Consider the following 25,347-nt stretch of genomic DNA (forward strand, 5'->3'; position numbering starts at 1 on the left):
GTTGTGTGCTGTCCTTAGGTTAGACAGGTTTAAGTCGTTCTACGTTCTAGGGGACTGATGTCCATGGCTGATAAGTCCCATAGTGCTCAGAGCCATTGAATCTCCAGCAACCCAATCTTGGTTACAGAGTGCGAAACTTCACGATGCCATTTCGAGGTAGTGTTGCACCGGAGCGTTGCACATGAAATCTGTGGCGGCCCACCCTAGCTGTTGTGCCATCTTGGGTCGTGGCGTCAGTAACTGACCGTGGATAGTTACCCAGACTCCCGATTTTCTTCAAATCCGCGGTGAATGTGTCCGAGTGTCAGTTCTCTACGTTCCTCAGTAGCCAAGAAGGCTGAAACGTAACACTAAGTCTGTTTGAAATGGGAGGGCTGTTAAGCTCTCTGTTCATGTGTCTCAGGCACTCTGAAACCTGGTGACATCTTCCGCTGTCAGTCACTTTTCAAACGGATAATACTGAAATCGTCCTATGTCAGTTCCTTTTAAATAATTGTTATCTGGCATACTTAATTCATTTTCAGATAGTCTAGCAGATTACTCTGCTGCTGTTTGTTTTATATGTCACGGCTGGGAGGAGGACTGTACACAGGATCATAGTTTCCGTCTTTTATTTTTCTGTATCCTACATCAGGAACAAATGCTTTCGTCTCTCCATAACGCCCACGACAGATAACGTACATAGCGTGTGGATGACTGAGTAACTGGATATGCACTTCTAACTGGAAGCTCAGGGAAGATTTGTCTTATCCGTTCGCTGTAAGTCTGGGTAACTTTCCAATGAATTTTGTTTTCAAACCTGGCTTGTGGTCTGAGCTGTTCAAGAACAACGTGCGTCGCGTTCTTTATAAAAGTATGGCCTGTGACTCGCCAAGTAAAAGCCAACGAAGGAAACTGTCTATATTTCGACTGCTTTCTTGTTCAGATATTGCTAATAAGCTTCAGAGCCAGTAAAGCAACGATGTTTTTGGCGGTTTTATAGCTCCCACCCGATTTAGTAAACGGCTGGCGCTACCCTAGCATTTTGTGGATTGGCCAGCTAACGGCACCACTCTGTCAAGATGCAGGGTCCACAGGATCCCTAAGAAGTTGGAAAATAGCTCTCTTACTGTACTAGGGTGCTCGGAAGATCCAAGTTCTCTCTCGGTTTGGATCAGCCAATTAATTCTTAGTTCAATGTACTGGGTGGCTATAATTAAACGTTCGCTACTTGAGAGGAGCTGCGAGGGATTAGGAGAGCGGTCTTTGGCGCTGCAGTCATGGACTGTTCGTCTGGTCCTGGCGGAGGTTCGAGTCCTCCCTCGGGCATAGGTGTGGGTGTTTGTGCTTTGGATAATTTATGTTAAGTAGTGTGTAAGCTTAGTGACGGATAACCTTAGCAGTTAGGTCCCATAAGATGTCACACACATTTGAACATTGGAACTTGAGAGGGACCCATGAAAAACGAGTGATGGTAGGACAGCGAAAATTTGTGGAAACATTTGTAACGACATGCAGAAGAGAAATAACGAATCAAACCATTGGAAGAAACACGTTTTTAATTCCACATGAGAGTGTAACATACGTTAGTTGCGTACCATGGTTGAGTTACAGCTTGCAAATGTTGCTCAATGTGATGACCATCTGCATACACGACAGCCTGGAACTGCAGTAGAGATAGCGTATCACAACTGTTCGTAGCTCTCTTCGAACGGTGGACCACGGAATGTTTAGCTGTTGTGACACAGGTCGTGCACGGCGTGAAGATGGCACATTGCATACAGCATTCTCAGCAATGATAACGTTAGATTCTTCAACAATCAGTGGTGCAACTGGCCGTCCGTCTGTCCGGCAGCAAATCCAAATCGCCATTTAATTGGAGCTTCCGAATCATATTACTGAACCCACGTGAAGAAAGACGACTCTTTAATTCGTCACCACACGCTAAGAACAGGAGGACTACTGTTCTTTTGATGAAACTGCCTTAGCAGGAAGGCCTCACTCACCTTGTCCAGACCTGTGTTGACTGTTTGCAACTTTGATATCAAATTGATATGGAAATTAATTAAACTGATCAATTAAATACCCTCACCCCACTCCTGGATAACGTCGTGTGTTTTCTCAAGCTAGCATATGGGTCCCTGCCCCCTCCCCCCAACTCCCTCCCTGTTTCCCACCTACCCTATTGGAGGGAATTTCGAATTTTGGCTGGAATTCATTTGTCTCGCAGCTTTGTTGACATCTCACTCCACACTCCACCCGAAAATTGCCTGGAAATTACTTTTTGTGGCTCAAAAACCTGTCCTTCTGGATGGAAAGTCTAAGAGCACCCCCAACACGTGGGAACTTTCCAGATGCAGGAAACGTAAGTTAGGTTAGTGTACTTCATTTCTCTTCGTTGGGGAACTATACTAAAGATCAGTACTATTACAAAGATCGATACTATTAGAAAACTATATGCATAGCACTACACAAGAACCGCCTAAAGTAATAATACAGCTCAAAAATTGACGATTGCGCACAACTGGTGTTACCCTGCTGGGGAAAAAAATACTGCCCAAATCCGATGGTAGACATACTCAAACTATTCTTCGGCTACAAAATAGTGCTGACAAGGCTATAATGGAAAGTACTATCTTTATTTTTGGTGGGAAATATGTTCAACTGATATGCTGGTGTTGGATAGGGGGGAGTTTAATAAGTGTGTTACCTATATGGATAGAGGTGAGGAGTATGTCTATCATTGTTTGATTTCAGAGTTTGCTGCACACGCCTCCCACTGAATTACTCGACAATTAGCTTGCAGCCCAGGTAATCGAAATTCAGGAAATCCAGTACATGCTACCATGACTGATGGAAAATGCTTCACTGTTCTAATTACACATCGAAACTGCCGTGAAAATAACAGCACTCATAGCTAATGGGGATTGGGGAAAATCGTCGTCCCAGAAGTTGCACCAGGAGAGAGGGGACACTGATGGCACCTTCATAGTGAGGAACAGCTCAGTCACTTCGTAGGGCACCTGAATAATACACAAGGATATAGTTTCACAATCTTAAAGTTTGTTGGTGTAGTGATTGAGGTAGAAAATTTGCAAGGTGGTTGTATGTCAGATGTTGGGCATATGTGTCCCGCATTAGAGTATTAAGAGCATTGCATACCGTACGACTAATACTTTGGGTACCATATGACGTAACTTTGTAGCCATAGGAGAGTATGTTTGTGTTCAACAGTCATCTCTCTCCTGGAGGTACCTTCTTGGTGCTAACTCCAGACACTGGAATAATACTCCAGAATTGATGACACAATCTATTTACATAAAATATTTCAAACTCCAGTCATCCAGAGCTCCATTGTGCATAAACCACACGTTTCTTCTTAACCATCTGTTATGTCACAACAGCACTGTCATGTCTACTGTACGCCAATGAGAGGTGCAAAAGTCCTAGACATGCATGCATCTGGAGAGATCTTGTGTACTTGGATGGGAGCAGAACAGTAATTGCTGTACAGAGCTTACAGACACACCTCACTCCTTTCGTTCACGAGACATGGAATGTAGTGGGAACAGTACCCTCTTACTTCTGGTCAGTTGCAGATTAAATCAGCTACCGTGTTGCAGGGAGGGATGTCCAACGAATGTGACAATACTCTGATTCCGATCCACACAGGGAAAAATGGCCAGTCGTAATCGTAAATTCTGCCCTATGATCGACGTGATAGAAACAAGTAGATAACCTAACTGCATGGGTAAAGGAGATTGTCCGGTATACTTTGGGGTATATGGCTAAATGGACGTACTGCACGATCATCAATGTGCATTTACAGTCTAGTATATGGTACGGGGGGAGTACTGAATGGATGGTTTAGTGATGAAACAGAAATTATGAATCTACATCTACATCTACATCCATACTCCGCAAGCCACCTGACGGTGTGTGGCGGAGGGTACCTTGAGTACCTCTATCGGTTCTCACTTCTATTCCAGTCTCGTATTGTTCGTGGAAAGAAGGATTGTCGGTATGCTTGTGTGTGGGCTCTAATCTCTCTGATTTTATCCTCATGGTCTCTTCGAGAGATATACGTAGGAGGGAGCAATATACTGCTTGACTCTTCGGTGAAGGTATGTTCTCGAAACTTTAACAAAAGCCCGTACCGAGCTACTGAGCGTCTCTCCTGCAGAGTCTTCCACTGCAGTTTATCTATCATCTCCGTAACGCTTTCGCGATTACTAAATGATCCTGTAACGAAGAGCGCTACTCTCCGTTGGGTCTTCTCTATCTCTTCTATCAACCCTATCTGGTGCGGATCCCACACTGCTGAGCAGTATTCAAGCAGTGGGCGAACAAGCGTACTGTAACCTACTTCCTTTGCTTTCGGATTGCATTTACCTAGGATTCTTCCAATGAATCTCAGTCTGGCATCTGCTTTACCGACGATCAACTTTATATGATCATTCCATTTTAAATCACTCCTAATGCGTACTCCCAGATAATTTATGGAATTAACTGCTTCCAGTTGCTGACCTGCTATTTTGTAGCTAAATGATAAGGGACCTATCTTTCTATGTATTCGCAGCACATTACACTTGTCTACATTGAGATTCAATTGCCATTCTCTGCACCATGCGTCAATTCGCTGCAAATGCTCCTGCATTTCAGTACGATTACCCCTGTTACAACCTTTCGATACACCACAGCATCATCTGCTAAAAGCCTCAGTGAACTTCCGATGTCATCCACCAGGTCATTTATGTATATTGTGAATAGCATCGGTCCTATGACACTCCCCTGCGGCACACCTGAAATCGCTCTTACTTCGGAAGACTTCTCACTATTGAGAATGACATGCTGCGTTCTGTTATCTAGGAACTCCTCAATCCAATCACGCAATTGGTCTGATAGGCCATATGCTATTACTTTGTTTATTAAAAGACTGTGGGGAACCGTATCGAACGCCTTGCGCAAGTCAAGAAACACGGCATCTACCTGGGAACCCGTGTCTATGGCCCTGTAAGTCTCGTGGACGAATAGCGCGAGCTGGGTTTCAAATGATCGTCTTTTTCGAACCCCATGCTGATTCCTACAGAGCAGATTTCTAGTTTCCAGAAAAGTCATTATACTCGAACATAATACGTGTTCCAAAATTCTACAACTGATCGACGTTAGGGATATAGGTCTATAGTTCTGCACATCTGTTCGTCGTCCCTTCTTGAAAACGGGGATGACCTGTCCCCTTTTCCAATCATTTGGAACGCTGGGCTCTTCTAGATACCTACGGTACACCGCTACAAGAAGGGGGGCATGTTCCTTCGCGTACTCTGTGTAAAATCGAACTGGTATCCCATCAGGTCCAGCGGCCTTTCCTCTTTTGTGCGATTTTAATTGTTTCTCTATCCCTCTGTCGTCTATTTAGATATCTACCATTCTGTCATCTGTGCAACAATCTAGAGAAGGAACTACAGTGCAGTCTTCCTCTGTGAAATAGCTTTCGAAAAAGACATTTAGTATTTCGGCCTTTAGTCTGTCACCCTCTGTTTCAGTACCATTTTGATCGCAGAGTGTCTGGACATTTCGTTTTGATCCACCTACCGCTTTGACATAAGACCAAAATTTCTTGGGATTTTCTGCCAAGTCAGTACATAGAACTTTACTTTCGAATTCATTCAACGCCTCTCGCATAGCCCTCATCACACTACATTTCGCTTCGGGTAATTTTTGTTTGTCTGCAAGGCTTTGGCTATGTTTATGTTTCCTGTGAAGTTCTCTTTGCTTCCGCAGTAGTTTTCTAACTCGGTTGTTGTACCTCGGTGGCTCTTTTCCATCTCTTACGATCTTACTTGGCACATACTCATCTGACGCATATTGTACGATGGTTTTGAAATTTGTCCACTGTTCCTCAACACTATCTGTACTTCGCGACTGCTACCGTCGCAGGTTCGAATCCTACCTTGGGAATGGATGTGTGTTATGTCCTTAGGTTAGTTAGGTTTAAGTAGTTCTAAGTTCTAGGGGACTGATGACCACAGATGTTAAGTCCCATAGTGGTCAGAGCCATTTGAACCATTTTTGAACTATCTGTACTTGAGACCAAACTTTTGTGTTGAGCCGTCAGGTACTCTGTAATCTGCTTTTTGTCACTTTTGCCAAATAGAAAAATCTTCCTACCTTTTTTAATATTTCTGTTTACGGCTGAAATCATCAACGCAGTATCCGCTTTATGATCGCTGATTCCCTGTTCTGCATTAACTGTTTCAAATATTTCGGGTCTGTTTGTCATCAGAACGTCTAATATGTTATCGTCACGAGTCGGTTCTCTGTTTAACTGCTCAAGGTAGTTTTCAGATAAAGCACTTACAAAATTTTCACCGGATTCTTTGTCCCTGCCACCCGTTATGAACGTTTGAGTCTCCCAGTCTATATCCGGAAAATTAAAATCTCCACTCAGAACTATAACATGGTGTGGAAATCTACTCTAAATATTTTCCAAATTATCCTTCAGGTGCTCAGCCACAACAGCTGCTGAGCCTGGGGCCTATAGAGACATCCAATTACCATGTCTGAGCCTGCTTTAACCATGACCTTCACCCAAATCATTTCACATTTCGGATCTCCGTCAATTTCCTTCTATACTATTGCACTTATTATCGCTATAAACACGCCTCCCCCTTCACTGTCCAGCCTGTCTCTGCGGTATACATTCCAATATGAGTTTAGGATTTCATTACTGTCTACGTCTGGTTTCAGCCAACTTTTTGTCCCTAGTACTATATGGGCGTTGTGACCGTTTATTAATGAGAGCTGTTCTGGGGCCTTTCTATAGACGCTCCTGCAGTTTACTATTAGCACATTAATATTGTTATTCCCCGTTGAATTTTGCCTACTCCTACCTTTACGCGTCTCAGGAAGCGTCTTGTCGGGCCTAGGGAGGGAATTCTCTAACCTAAAAAACCCCCATGGGCACTCCACACGTACTCCGCTACCCTTGTAGCCGCTTCCGGCGTGTAGTGCACGCCTGACCTATTCAGGGGGACCCTACATTTCTCCACCCGATGGCGGAGGTCGAGAAATTTGCACTCCAGATCTCCACAGAATCGTCTGAGCCTCTGGTTTAAGCCTTCCACGCAGCTCCAAATCAGAGGACCGCAATCGGTTCTGTGAACGATACTACAAATAGTTAGCTCTGATTCCACCCCGCGAACGAGGCTTTCCGCCTTCACCAATTCCGCCAACCGCCTGTACGTACTGAGGATGACCTCTGAACCCAGACGGCAGGAGTCATTGGTGCCGACATGAGCAACAACTTGCAGTCGGGTGCACCCAGTGCTCTCTATCGCCGCCGGTAGGGCCTCCTCCACATCTCGGTTGAGACTCCCCGGCAAACAGACAGAGTGAACACTGGCCTTCTTCCTTGACCTTTCCGCTATTTCCCTAAGGGGCTCCATCACCCGCCTAACGTTGGAGCTCCCAATAACTAATAAAACCCTCCCCCCATGTGCCTTCTCGGACCTTACTGAAGGAGCAGCCACATGTTCATTCATAGGCAGAGCGGGCGACGCCACACGGCCAGCCTCCACATTTACCCTCCGCCTCGTGCGCCGCGAATGCCACTGAACCCGCCACTCCCCTGGGGGAGAGGGTGGCCCAACCGCGCCCGGTACCCCCAAAGATGACTCGACAGCAGGGACAGTGGGTGAAGCATGTAACACCTGGGGTGTACCTTGCGACGCACCAGACTCCCCACTGCCGCTACACTCCGAGGCAGCTGCCTGAAGACGACTAACCGCGGCCATCAACACGCTCAGCTGTTGAGGAAGAGTGGCCAGCTCCTCCTGCGTCTGTACACAGCAGTCGCACATCCTATCCATCCTAAGGAATCAATTTACTGAAGAGACTTAATCAACTTTTAACTAGACTGCTAATTCACTAAAGGCGGCTGATTATTGACTAAACTGTGATTGCTAGCCACTTCTTGTAGAAAACAATGAAAACAGCACTACCTGTCTCTGGACTGTATTCAAAACAAACACTAGCACTACTGGCACTGTCGCTGACTAAAGAGACTCTCTCTGACTGAATTCAAAACAAACACGAAATCAATGGAACATTATTAGTAGCACTCGACAATTAAAGCTTCCTAAAAGCAAATATACACGGAAGAAGAAGTGACAAGTAAGAAAAATACAGTTAATACTTAAATTAAGGTAGCTCGCTGCACAGCAGACGTAAAGCAGACGGCGGTTAGGCCGTCATTGGATGGCGCTGAACTTACGGAACAGCCGGTAAAACGGCTAATATTGATTTCACTGTCAACTGCAGTGATTACTACAGTGTATTGCCCCATACCGACGGTGTCTTTTCAATCTCATCCGTGCGGGTGGTATGCTGGTTACCGCATAGTGATTGATTGACATCACTTTTTTGACACAGAGCTGAACACTGGACATCTGATACTTGTCACTGTAGAGCATCGAATTAAATGTAGAAGTCATTACCTTCAGACTGTTGTTTGGATGCGTTCCTCAATGCTGCAGACTAGTCTTATTTCTATATGCTGCAATGCCCTCCACTTCTTTTTTTCACCACTAAGATAACAATACCTCGTCTTATTTCTACTATCCCACGAATGTTGTGAACAGCAACTTCTGGCAACTGTCGACACTGGAACAGTTATATTGTTCATAACTGCAAAATGAGGAAACAATACTCTTCAAAATGGAGCACCGAGAAATCTACTTCCCTGTCACTGATTAATATGAGATTAACTGTACAGATCATGACCTTCATATGGTGCAAACTCTTTCACATTTTTGTCAATAAGAAAAACAGCCACTATGTATTATTTCTACCATCACGTGTATTGTGGGAGCAGTGTAGTTTATACCACGTGTGGACTAGCTTTCTGTGAAAGCCAATGGATCAACTTCGGGCCACGCGGGGTTGCTGCACGGTCGAAGGCGTCTTGTCACGGTCAGGGCGGCTCTCCCCGTTGGAGGTTCGAGTCGTCCCTCGGGCATGGGCGTGTGTGTTGTCCACAGTGTAAGTTAGTTTAAGTTATATTAAGTAGTGTGTAAGCTTAGGAACCGATGACCTAAGCAGTCTTACCACAAATTTAGAAATCAACGCGGTTCTAGGCGCTACAGTTTGGAACCGCTGCAGTCACAGGTTCGAATCAGGCCTCTGGTATGGATGTATGTGATGTCCTTAGGTTAGTTAGGTTTAAGTAGTTCTAAGTAATAGGGGACTGATGACAACAGCAGTTAAGTCCCATAGTGCTCAGAGCCATTTGAACCATTTTACAAATCAACTTGGATCACTGGCCATCTGCTCCTGTGGGGCAATACATGTCTACTTAATATGCCCAATGTCAACACACAGACGATATTTGTTTTTCGATATGACAGAAGAGGGAGAGGCAGTAAAATCTTATAAGGAGTTCTATTACAAGGAGGGGTATAACTGATTAAAGTTTGGATGCATATAGTTTGTAGTTTTTACCTTCTCTGGATGTTACAAATTAATGATGAGTCACCCTGAACGTAGTAAGTGACTGTGGAGGTGCTCATCTGTATTGGTATTTCATACGTCTGCAATGAATGTAATGCCTTCGTGTAATCTGAATACGCGGATGCTTCCAAACGACACCAGTTTTGGTCATAAGACTAATAGAAATCGACTGCATCTATTCTTGTGGAAACATGACGATTTTTATTGTCGTTATTATCGTCAAGATTATGTGTTTAAAAATAGATGTTATCACTAGTCATGTGTTATTTCATACCTCATAATCTGTAATTAAAAAGTACACAGCACTTTAGTTATAACTCTTTGTTGAACCTAGAAATAATAGTGTTGTTCCAGATATGTCAGTAGATTGTGTGAAACAGGCTGTTCTATTAAGATCAAATTGCCTATGAAATTAGAACACAAGAATCTGTTGCTACAGCGAATGATAGTCTGCTGGATTTGAATACGTCTTCAATTATAGGTGGCTGAAACTTTATTCAGAGGTGAGCAGAGGAGAGTTATGGAGCAAAATTATCAAATGTTCGCATGCAGATGGTACTTGTTTTCGATGTATCACAGGAATCTTACAGTATTGTCTAATAGGTGACGTTGGCAGGTTCTATTACAAGACATGCTCCCTCCTTTTTTTATTAACTTTCGCAAACGCCACTGCGATATAGCGTTGCATTGGTAAAACTGGACCTGCCATAGTTCACAAAACAACAACGTTCTCTTGAATTATAGGCTGTTGTTGTCGAACATAAAACGAATGTGCATGACAGTTTATTTATCGACACTGATTCGAACGCGACGGACACTTTCAAGCCATGTAATTTTGTCCACCAAGTTGACGCAAATCACTTAACACAGATATTTTTTCTTCAGAGTTTAAATTCTCGCTTTCCCTTTACTCTGATGACAGTTTCGAAATAACGAGGACATTCTGCAGCGGTCGTAAGTTTTCGCAGCAGAGTAGTGGAACGTTGTATTTTTTTTTTTTTTCAGTTTAGGCAGAGTGGACTTGTGTAGGAGATGTGAGATAAGTTGATGTATCTCTCAAATGTGGAGCACTGACCTCTGCTGTTTGGTCATCTGTTCTTGGGGGCAGTCCAGTAGCTTTTCCTTTTCCACTTCGTTGGATGTCGCAAAATACCTTGAGGCTGGGGGAGAGAGAGAGAGAGAGAGAGAGAGAGAGAGAGAGAGAGAGAAAGAGAGAGAGATGCGAATTACTACAGCAGTCGAACACAGAAAGTACACCGATTTTGCTCGTAAAACGAGAAGAAAATGGATTGCGCCTGTCTTCGTTGAAACAGAATATTTATTGTGGTCATGACTGTGTTTCCTTTCTCTAATAAATGGCCGCTTACAGGAGGTGCATTGATGTTAAATACAGTTGTTACAATGCTTTCACAGTGAGAATGGCGTGCGCTTGCGCGGGCGGTATGCTGGTGGCGTGCTGCCTCGGCTGACAAATGACTGACAGTCGGAGTAGCCGTCATTTATCTTGCTTTGTTCTGCTGTATGTTGGTGTCATTAGCCCAGACCGACTGTCTGGACCTCCGACCATGTGCTTCGCCGAGGATGCACTGTACTGAAGACTCTGCTCCCGCGTACGGTGGTGTGAAAAGGCGATCTGGAGCGTTTTCCAGAACTTCAGTGTTGTTCCAGACTTTCCATGAAATAGTTTAACAGTGTGGAGGAGATGTGAGTTCCGCAGACTAGAGGTAGTATATCACTGCCACCAGATGGAACTCTTTGTGGACCATTAGCGGAAAGGAAGGACAGGCCCGTGTTGCTACCTACAGGAGGAAGAAGGAGGGAGAGGGAAAGATGAGGCGAGGTATGGGTGGCTGTAAGTTGGTTAGTCCGTGACTGCACCTTGATGAGAACACATGTGCAACTGCCGCAATCTTTTGGGACGACGATTTTCCCCAATCCCCAGTACACGTACTGCGTTATGACCCATTGACTATGAGCGCTGGTCTTTTCAAGACAATTTCGATTTGTAATTAGAACAGTGAAGCATTTTCCATCAGCTGTGGTAGAGTGTAGTGGCTTTCCTGATTTCTATTACCTGGGCTGTAGGGCAATTGTAGAACAAAACAGCGGGAGGCGTCTGTAGCAAACTCTGCTGTCCTCAGCTGTATCCTTACAGGTAATACACTTATTAAAGTCCCCTCTCTCTCCAGTATCAGCATCTCGTCAGTTGAACATAGTTTCCGCCACAAATAAAGATAGTACCTTACACTCCAGCCTTTTTCCTGCCAGCTTGTAGCTGAACGGTACAGTTTGAGTGTGTCTGCCACTAGTTTCGAGTGGTATTGTGAAATTTTTCCCAACAGGGTAACACCAGTTGCATGACATAGTAAAGTTTAGAGCTATATTGCGATTTTAGGCGCTCCTTATGTGAAGCCAGCTGTGTAATTATGATCGATCTTGATGATTAATTACATAATTACGACTGAGCTCTTCTTCAGTCTCCCAAACAAAATAAATATAAGATATCCTAACCTAACCTTTCTGTCCTGTATCTGTTCAGTTTCCATGTGTTGGAGGTACACTTGGGCTTTCAATCCAGTAGGACCGGGGTTTGAGATCTGGAAAGGTCATCACCATTTAGAATTTCCTCCCGATTCTCAGATTGAGGGGGGAGGGGGACGACGTCATCACAGCCCTGGGACGAAGAAATTCCAGTGAAAATTCTAAATTCCCACTGTAATACGAAATTCGCACCGACAGGGTCAGTGTGAGAGGGGGAGAGGTGGGGAGGGAAAAAGGAGGAAAACCATGGCCGACTGGGGAAAACACATCATCCGGGAGTTGAGTGGGGGTAATTAATTGATCAATTTAATTAACGTGCATATAAATTAGACATCAAAATTGCGCCGATGGCCCCATCTTCCCACTACTCACTGATGCTTGTGTAGCTCTAGATCGCTGTAACAGTATCGGTGCATAACGGCATGACATGACTAACACTACTGACAACAGAAACCGTGCAGCGCACAGTCTGAACATCATTCCTGTAAAGGTAAATACACATGTGGTAAATAGGTTTCTGCCTACGCTGGATCAAGTAGCGAGTTTTATTATAACCACCCAATAGGTGATAATTGCGGTTGTTAAAAACCAACCACCTGGAGAATAAACGTTCTTTGATGTCGTATGAAACCATGATTTTTCTAAGATCTGTCGCTTTTTTGTTTGCGAAGTATGAGTATTATCCCACCGATGAAGTACTCATCCTGACAGTTAATCTCAGTGTTCGTAGTGAATAGCTCTTCGTACCTCATTGGAGGCAGTAGCAACGTGGGTGCAAGTGATCTCAGCGATTACCATCTGCAGTTTTTACATACCTCCAGGCAGGCCACTTACTTGTGTTGAATGGACCACATTAATCTGACAGCTCGCCGACATGAAAATTTGCACGTGCCGATTATTATTAATTCTTTACGTGGTTTCGGTGGGTTGAACTCAAGGTGGCAGACCGTCCAAGTAAGTACCATACTTTATTTCCATGCGAGTTCTTGTTCGTTATTAGTACATACAATCCAGGGGAGTTTCAGGTTTGTCAAAATTGCCGGGATTTTTCTAGTACGGTGAAGTGTGTTTGTGACGCCCACCCTCCCTTTGATCCAGTTGTAATAATATTGCTTATTGGTATACGAATCATATATAACGTCCTCCTGTAGCTTCTAGTTAGGCACTGTAAATGCTTCATGTGCAACGCATCCCTTCGAAAGCATGAATGTGTAAGAGAACGTTTTCACTTTGTTCCTTCCACTTTTGGAGTGGGATACATCATAATTACCACAGCAGGAGCCCATTAAACGACATGAATTATTAGATATTCAATCTCAAACAGTGTTATAGCTCCCACTTTGCAAAGGACGGCCCTGTTACCCGCAGTTTATGACTGCGTTCAGTTTCAGGTGAACAGTCGTCACTGGGGAGCAGAATAACTTCGTGACGGTGGGCAGTGATAATAGCAAGGATAATGAGACAAATGATTTGCATTCCACAAGAACAGCAATCCGACTTCGTAATAACGAATTTATGTTACAAGGCTCGACATACAAATGCTCGTATGAGGATGTGTCGATGGTGCATAATCGATATGTCGCAAAGGTAATGGCTTCGCAACCAATTAAATAACTGAAACGCAAAAAAATTCCTTATTCATGATTAGTAGAGGAAATTATCAATTAAACAGCAAAGAAAAACATCTTTGAACTAAATCTAATTCTTGTACCATATTAAATAGAGCAAGTTTTTTTACATAAAGACATGAAGTATTACTCATGTAAAGGCAACGAAGGGAAACAGCCCCCAAACTTAATGGATATTTTTTGAGTATGAAAAATAATTTATGTTATTTTCTGTGTCTATAAATGTGTAAAATCATGTTAAACTGTATGTTTAAGCGATTCATATTTGAAAAGCAATGACATGTAATTAATCTTTCGTCTGTATGAGGCAAGAGAATGCACATCCTTCTCCTGCCTTGAGTAAAAAGTAAATCTTACACACTTCTTCTCTTTCTAGAAATCTTAGCAGATGTATTCCGTAAATGTCGTTCATTTTCTTGTGTTTCAATGGAATAATTACGATAGATTTATGTTAAATAGCCGTGTCATTATTTGGATGCCTCTGCCTAGTCCATCCTTCTCATATTGGATTTTTATAATTATTTCTTCGAGTAATGCTTTAGGCCTTATTGTAGAGAGGTTACGCTAACATTGTTTGGTAGCAACGAACGAAAACTAATAGTGCTCATTCGTCGCTTAATCGATCATTTCAAATCCATAGGTCCATGAGAAAATTTTTCCAATCTTTTCTATTCGTGATCCGGGCTATGTTTACACCCGAAAGGTGTAATGTTTCAGATCGGTCGTTGCCACCTAATAATGTCGCCATGAAGAAAACTTGTAGGTCTGATACGATACAGCTGGAGTTCATAAATCATCAAAACTAAATAAGGGAGTAAAATAATGAAGAAAATTTATCTGTTTCGTCATTTATTCCACGGAAGTAGAGCCTCCAACGAAGTATCACATGAAATTATGGTGTTTCATGTTCAACCAGTTCAGATTCATACCAATATTTTCAAAAAAATACAGATCTCATTATATCCGTAAAAATAAATAAACACTATATCTGGCGTAACCAGGAGAGGCTCGAACAAGGTTTGTATGCATGTAACTAATGTTCGTATTTTTCTGTTTCATGAGTTAACATTGTTATTGGAATTAAATGGAAAACTGAACCGGCTCGTGTTTCCGAGCGGTTCTAGGCGCTACAGTCTGGAACCGCGCGACCGCTACGGTCGCAGGTTCAAATCCTGCCTCGGGCATGGATGTGTGTGATGTCCTTAGGTTAGTTAGGTTTAAGGAGTTCTAAGTTCTAGGGGACTGATGACCTCAGAAGTTAAGTCCCGTAGTGCTCAGAGCCATTTGAACCACTTTATTTTTGAAAAATTGATGCCTGTGCCACTAAACTAAATAGCAACTATAAGACAATGATTGCTGTATCGCGAGATCCACAAGAAAGCCGACATAAAGAAAAGTGTTGTTAACATTATGTTACCTTTTTCTTCAGCTTTTTACAATCTACAGAGCATAGTTTGACAGCTTTATGGTAAAATTTACTGTTACCTGTTGTACATAGTTGGTGAACTTGTTGCTGTAGTAGTAATTGATTTGAGAAGTTGTAGCAATATGGTTGCCTTTGCGCTATGCTCACACAAGATGGAACGAAGTACTCATGTGCCGTTTTGAAATTGAGCGGCCATCTTGTCGTCTTTCTGTTGCAATACTTTTACTCCATTTAAATTATATAGGTCATTTATTGCATATTGCAAATTTAAGTCATTTCAGAATGTAAGTCCCTTGAGTGTTATGAACAAGGAAGACATGGATCGGATAATATTGGTAGTGTTGAGACAAATGTCGATAGCGGCCATAGTGGCGACCGAGCAATTTCCGAAGTTTACACACCATTTTCGGAAATGGATTCGAATGTGGAATCAAAATCTGACGAGAGCGCTTCTCAGATCCCTGCTGTATTAGATCTTTTGGCTGAACTACTAAATAAAATTTCTGCTATGGTGAATGCTCGGGATCATCAATTAACTGCGTCGCTTAATGAGTGGGTTCAGCAATTAACTGAACTGCTTAATGAGCGTGATAAAGAGAACCCCACGCAATTACATAATACTCTAGTTCAGAGAGATAAGAAATTAGCCACGAGGATAAACAATAGTTTGCCTGCTATAGCCTCAAAAATTTGTAGTCTGAGAAAGTTGTAGAGGGCAAAGCGGAAGATGTTGCACATTTGGCCAAAGATGTGCATTTCAGCAGACTGTGAAAAAGGAAACATTGAGGGCAGAGTGTAGACGCTAACCCAATGGGTCGTAAATTTAACCACAGAACCCAAGACAGTTTTGCAAGAACGATTAGACGAACATGAAGAGAGACTCGCCGTCAAATTTACAAAATGGCTGGAAACGAAATACAAACTGCTGAACGACAAAATAAATTACCAATGGAAAAATGCGGTAAAACCTGCAGCGGGAGAAACATCTGCTGAACTCGCAAACCTTCCGCACAGAATTAGATGGCGTAAAACGTGTTGTGAAACACGAAATGCCAGAATGGCAAAAGGAGGTTACGACCCAAGTCAAAGAAGTGTGTTGGCCGTCAAAACAGTTCAGCAGCCACAGAGCGATGCACTGACAGTGGTTACGTGCGTGCTCGATGCACAGGGGATAGGCAAAATAATTTGAAGACATGCACTTACTTTGGAACGTTTTATTCATACGGAGTTGGAGCCCCATTTGCCTGTAATAGAGCTGCGATTCTTCTTGGCATAGTAGCGTATAATGGTCGTATAGTTTCCAGTGGAATGTTATGCCGCTCTTAGATCAGAACTCTTCCAACTCCTGTATTGATGAGGGATGCGGAAATCTGCTCCGGAGTCTGCGCTCCAATACCACCCACAAGAGTTCCATAATGTTCAAGTCAGGGGACTGTGCTGTCCAGGGAAGACGCTGCAGTTAAGTTGCATACTCCTCATACCATGATTGTACTGTCATGGCTGTGTAAATGGGTGCATTATCGTCCTGAAATGTGGCATCATTGTTGGGGAACAACATTTGAATCGTGGGATGCACCTGATCACCTCAAGTGTTCACATAATCGATGGCTGTAACACGGCCTTTGACAGTAACGATGGGACCAGCAAAATACCATGATATAATACCCACATGATCACACTTCCACCTCTATGATTAACCGTTAGAATCAATCAACCAGGATTGTAGGTTTCTTTTGGCGTTCTCCAGACGTGAACCCGGCCCGATGTTGGAAATAATGAATACGCCGACTCGTCGGATCATATGCCGTGTTTCCACCGATCAGCCATCTGGGATTTATAATCCTGACACCATGTTTAACGCTTATTTGCGCTGGTTGTCGTCAGTAATACTTTCAGTATAGCAGCTGGTCCATGAATATTCGCTGGATGGAGTTCTCGTCGGACGGTGTCGATAGAAATAGGGTGTCGAAGATGGCTACTGAGCTCTGCGATTACTTTAGGCTCCGTAGTTTTGTGTTCTGACAATTCGTGTTAGCGTACGACGACCTCGGTCATTTAGTTCTGAGTTTGGCCTGCTCTGTTGATGACATCTTCCATGTTTTGTTTAGGCTGTCATGTCTGCTGAAACAATTGCTCTTGAAACATTCAGCAATTTATCTGTCTTGTTTACCGATGCTCCAGCTAATAGGGTCCCCACAATCTGCCCCTTTTGGAACTCTGTTAGGTCTTTCATTGCACGTCGACCTCGGCCTCTGAACACAAATACGAAGTGTGCACTACTCGTAAACAACCTGCATCGATGCCTACTCCGTACTGAACACTCACAGTCCAGCGCGACACATGTGTTACCGCATTGTTGACAGTCAAACACAACCATCCCATTATTACCGCTTTTCTCATTATTATGCGTATCCACTGTGTATGAAAGAGGTCGGCCCAGTCCCGGACCGTATTACAGAGTGTTTAACCCTGGCAGCCCCTAAGTACAACATCCGAATGAATCGATGGGGGCAGCTCCAGCTTTGACCGGAATTTTGTTGCAGAGGAGTTTGGTGCAACACCGTCATTTTCAGCTGTTCACCCTAGAAAAAAAGCACTACCACCCGGTGGTGTTTAATAGACGATTTAGGAATGTGTTGTCAAGATTATTAAATGAGAAACAGAGAATTCAGTTTGTGGCATTACACGTTTAAGGAGACGGTGCCTTATGGGCCACCGAGCTAGTGGAAAATTGCGTGGCCTACGGCTAATTTTAAAGAGCATTCATAGTCAAATAATGGTCTTTAGGAACACAAGAGCGCTTGTGCAAACAGTTATTCAGCCCCGAGATGTACAATCCGAAACAGGGAGGATTACTCAAGTGCTTTGAGAAGTACATTAGCACAACTCGCAACAGAGAAGAGCCCATAGCTCACAAGGTTGTGCTGCGCATTCTCAAGCCATAGTTGCCTGTGAGTTTCCACACAGCAGACAAAAAAATTTCCCAAAATGATACCATTCCGGCAATTTTTCCCTAAATATCTTAAATAATAGCTAAAAGGAATAGGTATGTTTATCAACAGTATTGGCAGCATAAAGAGGCCGAGTTATATGTCCAGAGCCGTAAAGTTATCGTACATATGAAAAATTATAGTACATAAACTAAAATGTTTGATTTGTAAATACAAACAGATAGACTGACCAAAAATATAAAGTATGGTCTATGGGCGCCACATTTGCTTTCTTCATTTCTTTTTTGATTTTCTGTTAGTTTATCATTAGGTGCTACAGCTAGAAATAGATAAAAGAGCTATTTTGTGGCTTAGTGAGTGACAAAAGTACAGTTACGGCGGCGCAATTTGAAATTTATTGATCTCTTAAGCATCTACCAAATCAAAATATAAATTTTCTCTACTATAAAAATTATAGTAGATTGATATATTATCATAAAGATATCATGTTACATGATACAATGAACGATATTATATATATATATATATATATATATATATATATATATATATATATATATATATTAATGTAATACTCCAAACACTATTATCATTTACATTGCAACAAAACGCCAGAAGTGACATGACATTGATGTGAATATTATATACATCTGCGGACTCAGATTTGGTAAGCATTGTAGCCCTTGGTTCGAATTATTTCATCTTTCATTCCTCAAACTGTACCGCACTCTAATTATGTGATCAGCTGTACTTGTGTGCGTTCTGTTTCTCAATTCGTCTTTCACCATATTCATTGTCGAGAATGGCAGGCTCAAAACTCCTGTCACCAACATGCTGATGGTCCAGAACTTCCGCTCTAAAACACCATCATCAAAGACCAACACTTCGTCCCAAAAAGCAATTGTCTAAAATTGGCCATTATATCCCCCACCTCAGGTCGGATTTTTCTGGTAAACGATTCAGAAGTGAAAAAGGAAATTTTTGTCCCAAAAGCTTTGGATTTTTTGGAGTTCTCCTCTGAATATCTTGGCATAATTGACAAAGAAGTTATACACACCACTCTTTTATAACTCTTAAATTCTTTTGGTCTGTACCATCTGTCGCCTCGTTGTAACTAAATCCTAAATTTTTGCAGTCAAATTCATCACATAAAACCTGAAACCGAAGCCTCTCAAATCTTCTATCTTGACGTTACTTAATCGTCCTGGGCGAACTAAAATTGACAGAACGCTCAGAAGCAAGGTATGTAGACCTCATGACAGCTTTATAGGTTCAATATTATCAGCCTGAAAAATGCGATTACAATCGATGACTGCTTTTAGCGAGTGTTTCGAAAATATAATATGTAATTGATTGTGTTTGTAACAGTCCTTGCCAATTTAAAGTGAAGCTCTAAAGCATCGAATTGGTCTAAAATTTTAGTAATGGCTGCTAAGCGAGCCAGCCGGCCAGCCAACTTGTCTATTTTGAGCGGAATCTTTTCGGCCAATGTTTCACGCAGCAGAGAATGTTCAATCTGCCGCTTGGTACTGCACCAAAAGCAGTTGTGAACGGTGTATTCTAAATGGAAAGGTAATTCTTTGCATGGAAAGATGCGATAAGTATGACACACATTTGACTGCAGTAACATGGGGCAAAGATGCTTTCAAAATTGAAAAGAATCAATGACGCTCTCCTCCCATTACGTCAGCTCCGTCCACACTATACCCACTAATTCATTTAAATCAAGGCTATCTGTAGCTACTCGCTTTCTAAACGCATCAGCTAAACAGTCAGCATCGACACCTATTTCCCACAGTCTATAAAACGTTATTGTTATCTGCTTCCTGTTTTGAGTTGAAACGTCCCCTTTGAAAAATTATACACGACTGTGCTTAAACTGAAACACAATATTTTTTAGCGCAACGCAATCTGACTTTCAATAATCCCTACAAGTGAATGGCCCTGACTAACATTAACCTATATGTTTCACAAATCACTTACCTCACAAAAATCTTCGTTACTGGAACTACTGTAATACAACGAGCGCCACTACTGCCAGCTAACTAAAAGATTCAAACTACGGAAGTTACTAACTACTGATAGGTATAGTTAGCAAATGAAAGATTTTAATAGAGAACAAGCAATGTATTTATCTTGGTAGTCATAAAATATATATATATATATATATATATATATATATATATATATATATATATATATATATATACTCCTGGAAGTTGAAATAAGAACACCGTGAATTCATTGTCCCGGGAAGGGGAAACTTTATTGACACATTCCTGGGGTCAGATACATCACATGATAACACTGACAGAACCACAGGCACATAGACACAGGCAACAGAGCATGCACAATGTCGGCACTAGTACAGTGTATATCCACCTTTCGCAGCAATGCAGGCTGCTATTCTCCCATGGAGACGAGCGTAGAGATGCTGGATGTAGTCCTGTGGAACGGCTTGCCATGCCATTTCCACCTGGTTCCTCAGTTGGACCAGCGTTCGTGTTGGACGTGCAGACCGCGTGAGACGACGCTTCATCCAGTCCCAAACACGCTCAATGGGGGACAGATCCGGAGGTCTTGCTGGCCACGGTAGTTGACTTACACCTTCTAGAGCACGTTGGGTGGCACGGGATACATGCGGACGTGCATTGTCCTGTTGGAACAGCAAGCTCCCTTGCCGGTCTAGGAATGGTAGAACGATGGGTTCGATGACGGTTTGGATGTACCGTGCACTATTCAGTGTCCCCTCGACGATCACCAGAGGTGTACGGCCAGTGTAGGAGATCGCTCCCCACACCATGATGCCGGGTGTTGGCCCTGTGTGCCTCGGTCGTATGCAGTCCTGATTGTGGCGCTCACCTGCACGGCGCCAAACACGCATACGACCATCATTGGCACCAAGGCAGAAGCGACTCTCATCGCTGAAGACGACACGTTTCCATTCGTCCCTCCATTCACGCCTGTCGCGACACCACTGGAGGCGGGCTGCACGATGTTGGGGCGTGAGCGGAAGACGGCCTAACGGTGTGCGGGACCGTAGCCCAGCTTCATGGAGACGGTTGCGAATGGTCCTCGCCGATACCCCAGGAGCAACAGTGTCCGTAATTTGCTGGGAAGTGGCGGTGCGGTCCCCTACGGCACTGCATAGGATCCTACGGTCTTGGCGTGCATCCGTGCGTCGCTTCAGTCCGGTCCCAGGTCGACGGGCATGTGCACCTTCCGCCGACCACTGGCGACAACATCAATGTACTGTGGAGACCTCACGCCCCACGTGTTGAGCAATTCGGCGGTACGTCTACCCGGCCTCCCGCATGCCCACTATACGCCCTCGCTCAAAGTCCGTCAACTGCACAAGCGTTTCACGTCCACGCTGTCGCGGCATGCTACCAGTATTAAAGACTGCGATGGAGCTCCGTATGCCACGGCAAACTGGCTCACACTGACGGTGGCGGTGCACAAATGCTGCGCAGCTAGCGCCATTCGACGGCCAACACCGCGGTTCCTGGTGTGTCCGCTGTGCCCTGCGTGTGATCATTGCTTGTACAGCCCTCTCGCAGTGTCCGGAGCAAGTATGGTGGGTCTGACACACCGGTGTCAATGTGTTCTTTTTTCCATTTCCAGGAGTATATATATATATATATATATATATATATATATATATATATATATATATATATATATATATCGCTTCATGACACCAATTCTTACAAATTTCAAAACTCCTCCATCTCTCTACCCACGTCCACCACTGCTGGCGGCTCACCTCCAACTGCGCAACGCTACGCGCTGCTAATGGCCAACTGCCCAACACTACAATGGCAGACAACAATGCAAACCAGCCACAGACTGCACACGGCACAGCCAGTGATTTTTCATACAGAGCGCTACGTGGCGTTACCAATAAGAAAACGTGAACAGCCTACTTACAGAGTAAAATAATGCACATAGATGGACATCATTTGCGTGGTGTCGGTGGACGTACTTTCATCTATTATCATCGAATAAGGACTATCGCCATTGTCTTCAAGGATGATGATTATGATTGGTTTGTGGGGCGCTCAACTGCGCGGTCATCAGCGCCTGTACAATGTCCCAATTTTTACAGTTTTAAATCCAGTCACTGTCAGGAATGTTGATGATGACGATGCAAACATCCAGTCTCCGGGCAGGGAAAATCCTCAAGACAGTAGAGAATCGAACCTGAGACCCCGTGATTCAGATGCAGCAACGCTAGCCACTGGACCACGAGGTGCGGACGTCTTTAAGGAGATCCTCATGCTAACATGGCGAAATAACAGTAACCATCCCTGCACATTTAGGGTGCTGCAAGTTTCATTCCACTGAGAACAGTAGACGAATTGTCCAAAGCTGGCAATAGGTCTTACCTATATGGTCTACTGCTGATGCCGAACAGTGCTCCCCAATGAATGTCGCCACTTTCGTCTCTGCAATTTTTCTTTCTCTAGTTGTATTTTCACCATAAGATGTTAATTCTGAGTTGCTAAAACTGACTTGCGAAAATTTAAGGGCCTATAAAAGCTTCTTACTATTTGCGTGGTTAGACAAAACTTTTTTGTGCGTTTGTAGTGTGCGTTTGCACACTTTGCAGAACGCTTTGGTTCCATGGCATTTTGAACACGTGAACCACCCTGAAACAAATATCGAAATTGACGTTGCAGTAGTTACCCACAAACGTAAAATTTTTATTTAATGCTCACTAGGGTATGCCCAGAAAATTGAGAGTTTTTAAACGGATATCCCCTTAATTTTTTATGCGATGTGAAAAACAACTGTAAACAAAGTTTCGTAAATGTAGGACCTCGGCAAACCGTGCAGACTTGTACTGAATGATGTCAGCACTTGCTCAGTACGGTGAACGCGCAGTATTGCGTTGATGTGCTTGTATACATTTTGAACATTGTCAGTAAAAGGACTGTTGTCAATCAGTGAAGACGTCAGTGGAATTACGGTGTGTTAACTGCAAGTTACCCCTGCAGTCCTGATACCATGAACTACGCTCCATTCTTCCGGCGAAAGTAGAAGCCGTGCTCGGAAGTAAACAATCACTGAAATGCTATTCGTAAACAGAACTGAAGTTACTATCCGCCACAGCCGTCCGACTTTTACCGCGTTCTGTCATTTCAGAACTAGGGAGTCGTCTGCCATCTTAAAGTTAAACACTGTACGTAGTAGCTCTAAAAAGGCGCCAACCGTCAAATAAAGGTCTCAAAGCTGCCTTCTCATAAGAAGTTTTGGCAGTTTTATTTTATGATATCAATGAAGCGACTTTAACTATCAATGAAATTAACTGAAAATCTCATTGTATGCCTCTCAAATCCTTGTCTAATTGTTTTGAGCAGCGCCACCCCCCCTCCCCGCCCACACATACTCCTTGACAGGGCGTAGGGAACGATGCGGGAGACGCCATTATCTTACTCCGACCGTAATGGGCTGACTGATGATGATGAAGACAACAACAACAACACCCAGTCATCTCGTGGCAGGTGAAAATCTCTGACCCCGCCGGAAATCGAACCCAGAACACTGTGCTCGGCAAGCGAGAACGCTACCGCACAGCGGCAAATTACAGTTACACTGTGATTTAACTCCCGTGTACTATTTGGAATCTCCGGTATGGACTTCTTCCATCTCGTTCAAAATTAAATCTCAGGGAAGTGCCGGCCGAAATTAAGCCCTGTGCAAAGCTTTCATCGTTTAATCACGGTTGAGGAGGAACAAAAGCAGTTTTTGTTACGTTGCGTACAATAACACCGGAATATTTATCCTGTCCGCAAAAAGCCAGCTATATAAAATTAAAAAATAATTTTTATTACGCGTTAAACCGTAAAACAATGGATATATCTGTGTTTCATTTATCGAATAAACGTTAGCTTCTTGAATCCTTCTACACCCAGTACAGAATTTCGTGTCTCATGTTTGGCATCGTGCCAGCACATTTTACAATAATTAAATCGCAACAATTTTATTATGTCAGTTATTGATATGAAACAGCAAAAAATTAGATGTTATATGTGTTCAATTTCGCGTAGAAAATGCCACTTACGTCTTGGGACACCTTAATCACAACACCAAACAAGCAAAAAGGGCCGTCGAACGATAATACCGAAGTCTGGACCACAGACTAAACCAAAGAGCGCACTGCGCAGTGACGTGTGGTTTGGCCCGCTCGTCAGTATCTCTGGTCCTATCGTCTACAGGCGCATTAGGGAGCGGATCAGATTACCCCAGCAAAACGAAAATAAGCCCATGACGTTAGCAATCCACTTACTGTTAATACATTGTTACTTCTTATTTTAATGGCATACAACACATCACGTAAACCCATACAGCCAACTCAGTATAAATAAAAACACATACCATAAACCAGTAGCCAACGTTCCATACGTAAATGCTCTATAATTACTCACTGATCTCACTCAATAAGCAGTATAAATGGTATGATAACGTACAGCGTGATTTCGTCATAATAACATTTATTCTAAAAGTAAAATGAAAATCGTTTATTTGTAGGATCGGCGTCCCATACAGAACAATATCTTCACACGATAAACAAGTAGTTTAGGTAATAGATAGCTGCTTCCTCTCTTTCTGTTAAGGGAACGTTGTGTGTCCTATGCCGCCAGTGTTAAAATATCGAATTTTGTGATCCATTACCTTGGAAACGTTTTACGACATCGACTTATAATTTTCCATAATTATTGAATGCACCTTTCTAGATACACTGACCTAGAATTATTATAAAAGTTGTGTTGTGGGGCATGTTATATTTTTTTCTTCAAACAATTTTTTGAAAGAATTTTGTAAATAAATGAACATAAAAACGAAACTACTGAGCATATTTTAATTATTAAAGTTCCATATGTGTTGAATCTCACACTTGGCATGCTGTGAAAATGTCATATCTCTACCATCAGTACTTTCTTAGAAATCGGGTCATTTATTGTAAAAAAATGTAGTTCAGAGATACTGAGGTTTAAAACTTCAGTTCTGTAAATAGGTTTGATTGCCTCCATTACTGCCAAAGGAAGAGAATGTTTATGTGTAAATTCATGCAGGGTGCCAGAAAATTCAGCTTGGCTATATTTACACCAGTGTATGGTGGAAGTGGAGACAAAGCATGACATGGCTTTTCATCAGTTGATAATCGATGAAAGAAAATGCTCCACACAGCTCTTTTCATCTTTTCTAAACTGTCGCAGTTATCTCTAATGGCCTTCCCATAATATTCCTGTATGTCATCAATTACTTTTCTGATACTAGTTTTCGTTGTAAGCACCTGGGGTGCCCGGCC

This window comes from Schistocerca gregaria, chromosome 5 (assembly GCF_023897955.1).
Source record: "Schistocerca gregaria isolate iqSchGreg1 chromosome 5, iqSchGreg1.2, whole genome shotgun sequence".
In the NCBI taxonomy this organism is placed as follows: Eukaryota; Metazoa; Arthropoda; class Insecta; order Orthoptera; family Acrididae; genus Schistocerca; species Schistocerca gregaria.